Raw genomic sequence first — 12,032 nt, 5'->3', positions numbered from 1 at the left:
TTCCATCTGTCTAACTTTTTAATCCATCCTACATTCTGTGTCTTTCAATGTGTGAGTTCAATCCATTTACATTTAGGATGATTATTGATAAATGAGGACTTAATATTGCCATTTTATCCTTTATTTGCTCTGTATCGCCATTGTTCCTTTTCCTTTTGTTTCTGTCTGCTATTTTAGTTTGGTGGTTTTCTGTGATATTTTTGTCAATTTCCTCTTTTCTTTCTTTTTTTTTTTTTTTAATGTTTCATGTCTCTGCTCTAGATTTTTGTTTTGTGGTCACCATGAGGTTTGTATAAAATGTCTCATAGGTAAAATAATCCTTCTGCTGGTAGTATCTTATCTTCATTTACCTATATAGGCTTCTTCCTTTTCCTTTCCCCTCTTTTTGTTTCCGTTGTCTCACATTATCTCTTTACATTGTTACAAAGTTGAAGTATACACTAGTTTGTTTTCTTTTCTGCTCTCCTCCTTAACCTTTATGCTATAATAGTATTTAAAATCTAATCTTATTGAGAGTTGCAATTTTCTGGTTCTATGTATCACCTCGCTCAAAGTTTTATGTATTTTGCCTTTCTGTTTTCTGGTAGAAGAGCCCCTTACAAGACTTCTTATAAGGAAGTATAGTAGTGATGAGCTCCCTCAGTTTTTGTTTGCCTGGGAAAGTGTTTATTTCTCCTTTATATATGAATGATAATTTTGCTGGATAGAGTATTCTTGGGCAACAGTTTTTAATCTCTCAATATTTTAAGAATGTCATTCCACTTCCTTCTGGCCTGCAGGGTTTCTGCTGAGAAATCTGCTGAAAGCCTAATGGGGGTTCCTTTGTATGTTACCATCCTTTTTTCCCTAGTTGCCTTTAAAATTCATTCTTTTTTAAAAATAATTTTATTTATTTTTGGCTGTGCTGGGTCTTCGTTGCTGCCACTGTGCTTTCTCTAGTTGCAGGGGCTACTCTCCACCATGGTGCATGGGCTTCTCATCGCAGTTGTGTTTTTTTGTTTTTTTTTTTTTAGTTGTTTTTTTGTGGTGGAACACAGGCTCTGGACCACCAGGCTTTAGTAGTTGTAGTGCACAGGATTTGTTGATCCATGTGGGATCTTCCTGGACCAGGGATCAAACCTGTGTCTCCTGCATTGGCAGGTGGATTCTTTATCAGTGAGCCACCAGGGAAACCTCTAAAATTCATTCTTTGTCATTGACTTTTGACAGTCTTAATGTGTCTTGAAGAAGGTCTTTTGGCATGTGTCTGGGATGCTCTCTTAGCTTCACAGACTTGTATATCCAGTTCCTTCCCCAGGTTTGGGAAATTCTCAGGTATTTAAATTCTCTGCTCCCTTCTCAAGCTTTTCTTTCTGAGACAGTCATTACCCTAATGTCACACTTCCTAAAAGAGTCAAATAACGCTCACGGAATTTCCTCATTTTTAAATATCTCATTTCTCTTTCCTCTTCTAGTTGTATCCTTTCTAGATTTCTGTCCTCAAGCTCACTAATTCTCTTTCATATAGTCTGCTCTATTTCCAATGCTTGCTCTAATACATTCTTTATCTCATTTATTGAGTTATTCAGCTCCAGAATTTGATTGGTTCTTTTTTTTAAAGCTTCAATATCTATGGTGAAATACTCCTTCTGTTCATTAATTTTATTAGTAAGCTCGTTGAACTGCCTAAGTTTTCTTTTAGCTCACTGAGTTTCTTCACAAGAGCTACTTTGAATTCTCTACCAGTGTGATTGCAATATTCTATGATGTTAAGTTTGGTTTCTGGAGAACTGTCATTTTCAATTTGTAATATGTTGTTACTGTGGTTCTTCATGGTGCTTGATGCATAGTTCTTCTGCCAGTGCATTTGAAGTAGCCCAGTGGTCCCCAACCTTTTTGGCATCAGGGACCAGTTCCATAGGTCATTTTCCATTGACCAGGGGTCGGGGAATGGTTTCAGGATGATTCAAGCACATTATATTTACTGTGCACTTTGTGTGTGTGCTCAGTCATGTCCAGCTCCACAACCCTGTGGGCTGTAGCCTGCTGGGCTCCACTGTCTGTGTAATCTTCCAGGCAAGAATACTGGAGTGGGATTCCATTTCCTACTCCGAGGGATCTTCCTGACCCAGAGGTCAAACCCGAATCTCTTGCATTGGCAGGCAGACTCTTTATACCACTTTGCCACCTTTTATTTCTATTATTACATTGTGATGTATAATGAAATAATTATACAGCTCACCATAATGCAGAATCGGTGAACTTGTTTTCCTGCAGCTGTAAATACAGATGAAGCCTTACTCACTTGCCCACTGCTCACATCCACTGCTCACCTCCTAAGAGGCTATGGACCAGTACTGGAGGTTGGGAATTCCTGAAGTAGCCAACATTTCTGCCCCATTCTAATTCAAAAGATTTAGAAAGATGGTAACGATAACCCTATATGCAAAACAGAAAAAGAGACACAGAAGTACAGAACAGACTTTTGAATTCTGTGGGAGAAGGTGAGGGTGGGATGTTGCGAAAGAACAGCATGTATATTATCTATGGTGAAACAGATCACCAGCCCAGGTGGGATGCATGAGACAAGTGCTCGGGCCTGGTGCACTGGGAAGACCCAGAGGAATCGGGTGGAGAGGGAGGTGGGAGGGGGGATCGGGATGGGGAATATGTGTAAATCTATGGCTGATTCATATCAATGTATGACAAAACCCACTGAAATGTTGTGAAGTAATTAGCCTCCAACTAATAAAAAATAAAAAATAAAATAAATGAAATAAAATAAAATAAAAATGCATCCATATACACAAAAGAAAAAACAAAAAAAACAAAAGATTAGAAATTAAAGGCCTTTCTTTTGTTTTCCTGTAGGTGGCACTGCAGCACAAGTTTTTGGTTTCTCTTCCATGCACTGCTTCTGATAAATTATATTCAAGAATCAGTACTTTGCACTCTTTACCACGACTGTCAGAGATGTGACCCTATGCCCTCCTTATCACATCTGTTCCTCTGGGGTCAGTGTTGCAGGTGTGGCTGCCTTATGCACCGGGATGCTTTCATCCCTGTTTCATCCAGGATCCCCTGAATCTCAGGCTGCATCAACACTGAGAGGCGGACAGTGGGAGCAGGCTGGGGATGGGCGGGTGCGTCTGCCATGTGGTGTTGTCAGGTTCGCAGGTGGTAGACCAGGGGGCTGGAGCCACAGGCATCTCAGCAGCTAGTGGGCCAGCGTCCCATGTACAACTGCCACTGCAGCCCAGCTTCTTGTGCTGCGGGCACTGCCGTGGCCAAGGAAGCCCAAGTCATGTGTCTGCCTCCACTGCCACTAGTGGGTTCTCTGGGGCTGCAGTCTTAGCTGCCATGGTTGGAAGGCCAGGATTACAGGCACCAACTCCACTGGTACCTCGGTTCTGCCTTTTCTCTGTGTTACACTCAAACCACTTTTTTTTCCTTTTCCATACTTAATGTTAGGGCAAGAGGGAACACCAGAAATCATGCAGGACAATTAACTGTGTGTGGAACTATCCACATAGCACAGGAGACTGGCATTCCTGGCTCCTACTCTCTAAATGCCAATAGATTATTTCCCAGTCATCTTGACAAAAAATGTCCTTGAGTGTTTCCAAAATGCCCTACCTCACCTCCTAGTCTCACCATTTGAATGACATTAGAACATTCTCTAACACCATACACAAAAATAAACTCAAAATGGATTAAAGACCTCAGTGTAAGGCCAGATAACTATAAAGCTCTTAAGAGAAAAACATAAGCAGAACACTCTTTGACATAAATTGCAGTAGTATCTTTTTGGATCCACCTTCTAACGAAAATAAAAACAGAAATAAGCAAATGAGACTTAATTAAACTTAAAAGCTTTTGCACAGTAAAGGAAACCATAAACAACAACCCACAGAATGGGAGAAAATATTTGCAAATGATACAACTGACAAAGGATCAATCACTAAAAATACAAACAGCTCATGCAGCTCTTCTAAAAACACAGTATTTTTAAAAAATGTACAGAAGATCTAAGTAGATGTTTCTCCAAAGAAGATATACAGATGGCCAACAGGAACATAAAAAGATGCTCAACACTGCCAATTATTAGAGAAATGCAAATCAAAACTACAGTGAGGTTATCACCTCACACTGGTCAGAATGGCTGTCATTAAAAAATCTAGAAACAATAAATGCTGGAGAGGGTGTGGAAAAGGAAACCCTCTGATAGTGTTGGTGAGAATGTAAATTGGTATAACCACTATGCAGAACAGTATGGAGACTCCTTAAAAAACTAAAAATGGAACTGCCATAAGATCCAGCAATCCCAGTCCTGGACATATATCCAGGGAAGACTATAATTCAAAGAGATACTTGCACCCCAGTGTTCACTGCAGCACTATTTATAACAGGCAGGACATGGAAGCAATCTAAATGTCCATCAACAGAGGAATGGATAAAGAAGATGTGGTACATATATATGAAACGGAATATTACTCAGCCATAAAAAGCATGAAATAATGCCATTTGCAGCAACATTGATGGACCTGGAGATTATCATACTAAGAGAAGTCAGAGAAAGAAACATATCATATGATATCATATGTGGAATCTAAAAAATAAATGATACAGATGAACTTACTTACAAAACAGACTTACAGACTATGGAAACAAATTTATGACTACCAAAGTAGAAACATGGGAAGGAGGGATAAATCAGGAGTTTGGAATTGGTAAACAGACACTAATATGTATAAGCTAGTCAACACAGACCTATGGTATAGCGCAGGGAACGCTACTCGGTATTCTGAGTTTCAGAAAGGAATCTGGGGGAAAGAGGGGGTATATGTATGACTAAATCACTCAGCTGTTGTCTGAAACGAACACAACATTGTAATTCAGCTATGTGCATGTTCAGTCCCTCAGTTATGTCAACTCTTTGTGACCCAATGGACTGTAGCCTGCCAGGCTCCTCTGTCTGTGCAATTTTCCAGGCCAGAATACTGAAGTGGGTTACCATTTCCTACTCCAGAAATCAACTATATTCCAATATAAAATTTAAAAATTAAATTTTAAAAAGAAAAGGAGCAGCAGCCCTGGTTTGAACCATAAAAAAGCAGACTTGGTTTAGATGGGAAGGATGCAGATGAGAAAGAACCACAAGAGATGTGCTGTTTGTGCATGGTTTGAGGTTGCTGGGTGTGGAGTCAAATTCAGACTTTAAAAAGGGGTCCTGAGCAGATCCCACATGCTGGAGACTTCTACCAATATTTATCCTATTATCTTGCCCAAGACCTCTCTTTATCCTTTGAAGAGCCAGGACTAGAACACCAGACAGCCAGGAAGGGGGCTGAGACTTCACTCACTCACTCAGTTATTCTTTGACTGGATGAACAATACCACAAGCAAGCCCTGCGCCTGCTGCCTGGCCACACACTGTTGAGAAACTCAGACTCGGTTCCTACCCCTGTGGGACTTGGGAAGTAGTGAGAGTGCACGTTGGAAGCTGGGGAACTAGGAGACACACTGTGGGAGGGCGGGGAGAGGAAGTGACGGGCGGCGACAGCTGGGGCTGGCACTAAGAGGGACACACCCCAATTCAAGAACATCCAGGAGGAGGAGGAGTAAGCTGACGGGGCTCTGGGAAGACACACAGGCTCTTGAGCAGGAAGGGCCGCCAACAGGAATGGATGGGCGGGCAAGGGGAATAGAACAGAGACGTGCACTCCCTGGAGAACAGGAAAGGGAAGGCTCAGGAGGAAAAGCATTGTGAAGGGGCTGTTTCTGCAGGCATGCAGCTTAAAATAGTACCCTCTGCTTTGCTGGATCCACAAGCCCCATCTCAGCCCTTCCGGGTAGCAAATTCTCCCCTTGGCGAGTAGCTAGAGAAGCAGCTTCAGGCCTTGTGCCCAGCAAACCCTCCCTAGCTCTCTAGCTGAGAGAGCAGCCCAGCTGACAGGGAACAGTCATGTGGGAATGGGAGCTGGGGGTGAGTTCCTAGAGTAGGGACCCAGAGTGTTCATCCTGCCAGACCACTGCATTCCCAGAACTGGAGCGGGGCGGGCAGACACAGAGCGTGATGACTGTGTACCATACCAGGCTTTTCTTTTTTAAGGCAGACCAACTCCTCCCAAATGTACCATTGTCCTCACAGCCATGCTGCATGTCAAATAAGAACTAAAACTGTTATCCGGCTACAGGGTGACTAGAGTTTCCTTATCTGTTACACAGAAGATGAAGTTGTTTTTCAGACTAGACACACTAGTGCACATGGAGGTGCTTGCCAAGCTACAAAGGACTCTTCATCAGCACTCTTGGCTGTAGGCAAGAAACAGCTCTGGGTAACTTATGCAGAAAGGGGATGTATAAAGGCTCTCAGGGGTTCACAGAACTATCAAAATGACAAAGTAATGGTGGCAGGAAATGTGCACAGGAATCACTGAAGCTCTACAAAATCAAAAAGCAGAAAACAATGCCATCTTTCATCAGGAACAGCCTGGCTGCCCCTTGAATACTCACTCCCACTCCCACTGCCTTCACAAATCACTCTAGAGCCAGTGACACAAATATAAAGGGAATGAGAATTCAAGTCCTCATGGGAGTGTCCACTGACCAAATTTATATCATAGGCCAGCTGTCAGAGGAAGGAAAGAGCATACGTGGCCCTTCTGACTTCCATCTGGACTCTTATGATGAGTATCTCCCCCAGACTGGAAAAGGGACTGAAAACTAGGTGGCCAAAAGGAAAAAAGGAAGATGTCAACTCTAGGCCCTGTAAATATTAGATCTCATTACAAATGGTTTTCTACTTACATAAGCAAGGTGGTGTGATAGTAAAAACACTCTGCCCTAGAGCAACAAAGACTTCTGCCAAATACCCGCACATTAGAGTGCTAGAGAAGGAAGGCGCGGCTTGGGCAGGCTCAGACTCTCCATCCAAAGGGGTCTCTGAGGACAGAAGAGAAAGACTGGACCTGGGAATCAAGCCTTTCTCAGAAACTTAGCCTCAAACTCAGTTACGGAAAATTCCTTTTCCCTGAATTTCCTCATCTATATGATAGGAATAAATCTGTCCTCCTACCTCAGGGATATGCTGGCGGAATAAACATTATGTCTTTTGGGCCACAAAACCCTCAGAGTATGTGGAACTATGAAGACCAGAGGTTATCTTTGGGTTCATACACCATCACTCTCAGAATGAGTTGGTGTGCCTGTATCAGTAAAATGGGTTTTTTTATGAGTACCTACCTCATAGTATCCTTATGAAAATTGAGTTAATATATAGAAAGTGATTGGTACCATACCTGGCATAGAATAAGTATTCAGTAAGGAAATCAACCCTGAATATTCACTGGAAGGACTGATGCTGAAGCTTCAATACTTTGACTCCCTGATGCAAAGAGCCGACTCACTGCAAAAAAACCTGATGCTGGGAAAGACTGAGGGTAAGAGGAGGAGGAGGCAACAGAGGGTGAGATGGTTGGATAGTATCATCCACTCAATGGACATGAGTTTGAGCAAACTCCAGGAGAGAGTGAAGGACAGGGAAGCCTAGTGTACTGCAGTCCATGGGGTCGCAAAGAATTGGACATGACTTAGCAACTAAACAACAACAAATGGTAGTCACCAAAATAACTAAAGCTTTATAGGTATTACTGTTATCCAGAGTTCAGATAGGCATCATATGAGGAGCCGAAGAGAAAGTAGTTCAACAGGCCTGCTCTAAGACAAACGAAATAGTATGAGTACTGGGCCTAGTATAAGAATAGTAGTAGTAATAGTGTTAGTCACTCAATTGTGTCCAACTCTTTGCGACCCCACGGACTGTAGCCCACCAGGTTCCTCTGCCCATGGGATTTCCCAGGCAAGAAAACTGGAGTGGGTTGCCATTTCCTTCTCCACTGGATCTTCCTGACCCAGAAGTTGAACCTGGGTCTCCTGCATTGCAGGCAAATTCTTTACCATCTGAGCTATAGGGAAGTCCTTTAGTATCAGGATAGTAGACGTCATTTCTCAAAGATGAGAATGATCAGAGATGTAGAAAAGCTATTTACAGTATAGTTACTGTAACTAGTAACTATAGTTACTATAGTAACTGCAAAGTGCCCCTTAGACATAAAATTGAATCTGAGAGTGCAATTGATATTCCCAAGTGATGAAGCAGAGTGGAGGAGGTCTCAATCTATCATCCAGGGCAAATAAATGCTTATGGGAGTTCCTTCTGCCTCAAAATCAAGAGTCCCTCCTACTCACCTTCCACTGGCTCCGTCAGTGACCGTTCCTTCAGGACATCCCTTCCCAAAGCTGCCTTCACGGCAGCAATGAGCCCCATGGCTCCCGGTTCTGTTCCTTTGGTACTTGGTGTCACGGTTAATTATCACCCTCTTTAGCAGAGTTATGCGTAGTGACACAGTGTCTCTCCAGGAAAAACATGAAGCCCCTGAGGGCAGGAACTGCGTCTGCGACATCCGTTTGTCCCCAGGACTTAGCAGTGTCTTCTTCCCAACAAAAGTGTGTTGGGTTCCACGGAATGGTTCCCAGGTAAGAGTCCAAGTGCCAAAAGAAGCCAAAACAAGCTGCCTCAAAGGACTCTCAGAAATCTAGTAAACTTCCAGCTCACATTTGATAAGCACCTGGAAAATAGTATTCAGTGAAAAACTCAGGTGTCGCAGAGACAGTGAGGATCTGAGGCCTTCCTGACCCCAGGAGCAGGTAGCAACTCTTCCACCACTTCATCTGTGTCTTTTCTCTGCATGTTTGAACAGGACAGGAGAGTTCATCTAATGAGGGAGCACTGGGAGACCATGAAGTTGCACAGTGAGGTTCTGGGCAGCTAGCACTTCCCTGGAGGGGCTGGGAAATAGGTCTCCTGTCCAGCAGTCACCCTGTGTCATATAGACATATAGACATATAGTCATATAGACATATAGACACAGTCACCCTGTCCTCACAGGTGCGGGGAGCAACTCCCCATGGACCTGTGGGCTTTCCTTCCTTGAGGGGTAACTATTTGGATAAATTACTGTCCTCTGAGAGGACAGAGTTGATCCCAAGGCCACATTTCTCTCACCATCTCCCCTTCCTGCCCTCCACTATCCACTCTACAACCCCCTTCGCCCTCAGCGCTCATCTTGGCAGGTCCTGGTGTCTTACCTGGTGGTGTGACCCAAACCTTTACTCCTGAGGGGTCTGAACACTTGATAATCAAACCCTCCTCAGGCTGGGTGGCTGCACATGTCTATTCACACAGTTAAACTGGGGCAAGTTCAGGAGGTGCCCACCTGAACCCTAGTCTCACACACATTCCTCCTCACTCCCCTTGTGTGAAAGCAGCCTTCCTCCTCCTGATGACCAGGGTCCGTCAGGCCTGCCGGCACGGCAACTCCTCTCTTACCTGTTGCTCCCTGGACACAGGAATTTCCAAGTGTCCTGTCAGTAGCTTTACCATATAGATTACTGGGACGTTTATGGTGCCCCTGGCAAGAGTCTGTTCTCTTTGAGGACCAGAAACTACAATTATTTAGAGCCGAGTTGCAGGGGAAAGCAGCACAAAACTCCACAGTGGGTCCTTCGGAATGACAGTAACCAAGCCCGTCCCTGCTTCCACCTCTTGGTTTCCAGACCCTTGATTTCTTCCTGTTGAGGACACAGCACCACACGGAGGTCTCCGATTTAATACACTAAAGAACAGCACTCCATCCTCTCAGAGTGCTTTCTCAGAGCTGGCACTTCAGTTGAGAAGGCCCTCTCTCAAAATCCACAGGGCCAGTTTCCTCTGGGTGGTGCAGTACGTGACACAACCAGAGGGCCCCTGGTTCCACACCAGCTGCATCTGAAGTACAGCCCCTGCTTGGATGCTCTGCTGTATGGCATTCCGTTCCTATGGATCAGACATTTGGTAAGCCTCCAGATAGAAGGGCTGGTGGAGGATCTGTAGGCAGGATAAAGACAATATTCACTGACAGCCTGCCTCAGGGTTATGCTAACTCTCCCACCTTCTTTCACACCATAGACTGAGAACTGAGTGCTGACATCCAAGAGAATATCACACCGATCCATTACACCAATGACCTCCCTGTCGGGACAGGACAAGGGGAGGAAGCTAGAATGCTCCAGGTCTTAGTAAGATACTAGTGCTTCAGATGGGAAATAAACCTTATGGACAGACAGAAACAGGCCATTTCAATGATGTTTTTAGAAGTCTAGTGGTCAAGGGTATTCCGGGACAGCCCCTTTTAAAGCAGAAGACAAATCACTGCATCTGACAGTCATGTCTCAAAGAAGGAAGTACCCTGCCTCTTTGTGTTCCCCAGGGATATTTCTCTGGCCCACATACTGAGTGACACAGAGGCTGCCAGCACTGAGTGGGGTTGCAGCAGGAAATGGTGTTGCAACAGGTCCAATGGACCCAGTGTAGGTAGGCCTGTTAGCTGACCCCGATGGTGTTGGAGGGGTCAGTGGTGGGAGAAGATAGGGTAACCACTGCATGAATCTGTAGATGTGGGCCCACTCTTAAGCTGGACTTTATACAGGACCTCATTCCTCACCTAGTCCTCAAAGGCCCCCCAATCCAACAGGATGGCCAGGATGCACCTTTTGGGTCTGTAGGTACTGGCATCAACTCCAAACCTTTGTCCAATAGTACTAGTGTATAGTCATGTAACTAAATGGCCATGAGTAGATTATTTTGAGGAAAGTCTGGAAGAATTGCCACAGTATATACTTGCAATAGTGTTGCAGCGCCCCTCCTCCTGCTACTTCCATAGTCAATGGGTTTCAGATCTGAAAACTGACTCAAGTCTGGGAACTGAGCATGAGATCATGATTTTTTATTAAAGTGACTGCTCTCAGCCTCTTAATCCAATTTTAGTTTTAGGTTTTTTCTTAATAGGTAAAAAGATTAGCAAATACAGCTCTACTGGCTAAATCCAGACAACCACTTGTTCTTGTAAATAAAGTTTTATTGAAAGACAGCTTTACAATTGTTTTACATATTAAGGCTGCTTTTGTGCTACAACAGCTGAGTTGAGCAGCTGTGACAGAGCAGGTGACCGGCAAAGCCTAAAATACTACCTGGACCTTTAAAGTTTGCTCATTCCATTAAGAGATGCTAAGCAGCATCCCTGTCAACCATGCTGCCTCTAGGTGCAAATCTTCACTGCACCCCATTAACCTTCTCCATAACCCTCTGCAGATAAAGCCCACTGACTGCCCTCCGACCTTACCTTTTGAAGAGTGAGGTAATTATGGCCTCCTGGCTTCTGGCAGGTGCGTGCCACCTCCTGGCCTGTATCACTCCTGCAGATGCTAACAAGCCCAGTTTGTAACCATTTCTCCTTCCTTCATCCCCAGCCTGCACAACTTCTTAGTGATGCTGCTGTCCCTCTCATCAGTGCATTTCAGTGGTCTGGGGACTGGTATATCCTTTTGTGGGATGTGTTCTCTAGTTGGTCTTTTGGCTTACATAAATAGAGCCGTTCCAGCATGTCCACTTTCCTCAACCACTTTATTCATTCCTGGACTGTCTTCTGAAGTGAAGGAGAGAAGGTTGGGGGAAGCATCCTAAACTACTGAGCTTCACCCAAGCCAATGTGGAGTCCCTGAGCCAAAGGTGACATCAGAGATGCCCCATGTCTCCCAGGAGTGGACACTGGCTGGAAGCAGCCTGTAGGAAACATGCCTCAGTACAAATGTCGGTGGGCCTCAGAACACTGTGGCTGGAGCCCTTGGTCAGCTACGGTCCCCCTAGTTAGAGGTGTGTGAGATGTAGTCTCATGGTCACGACAGGGGCCCAGAATGAAGGTTACGGTGCGTGTGACAAAACCCACTTTAAATGCCAGTCTGCATCTTTAGTAAGAGGTCTGACTTTTAAGGGGGCACAAGCTGTCAACCAGAATGACACCTCTCTTAGAAGAGGAGACTGATCAACAGAGTAAGTGGCTCCAGGACAGACTGTAAAGGCAGGGTGACTCACATGTGTCTCTCCTCCTCTCCCCTCGCCATTATTCTTGCAATCCAGACAGAAAAGGATCCTCTGCCTTCATTCAGAAGTGATC

This window comes from Cervus elaphus, chromosome 12 (assembly GCF_910594005.1).
Source record: "Cervus elaphus chromosome 12, mCerEla1.1, whole genome shotgun sequence".
Classification (NCBI taxonomy): Eukaryota; Metazoa; Chordata; class Mammalia; order Artiodactyla; family Cervidae; genus Cervus; species Cervus elaphus.
This window is presented reverse-complemented; position numbering follows the sequence as displayed.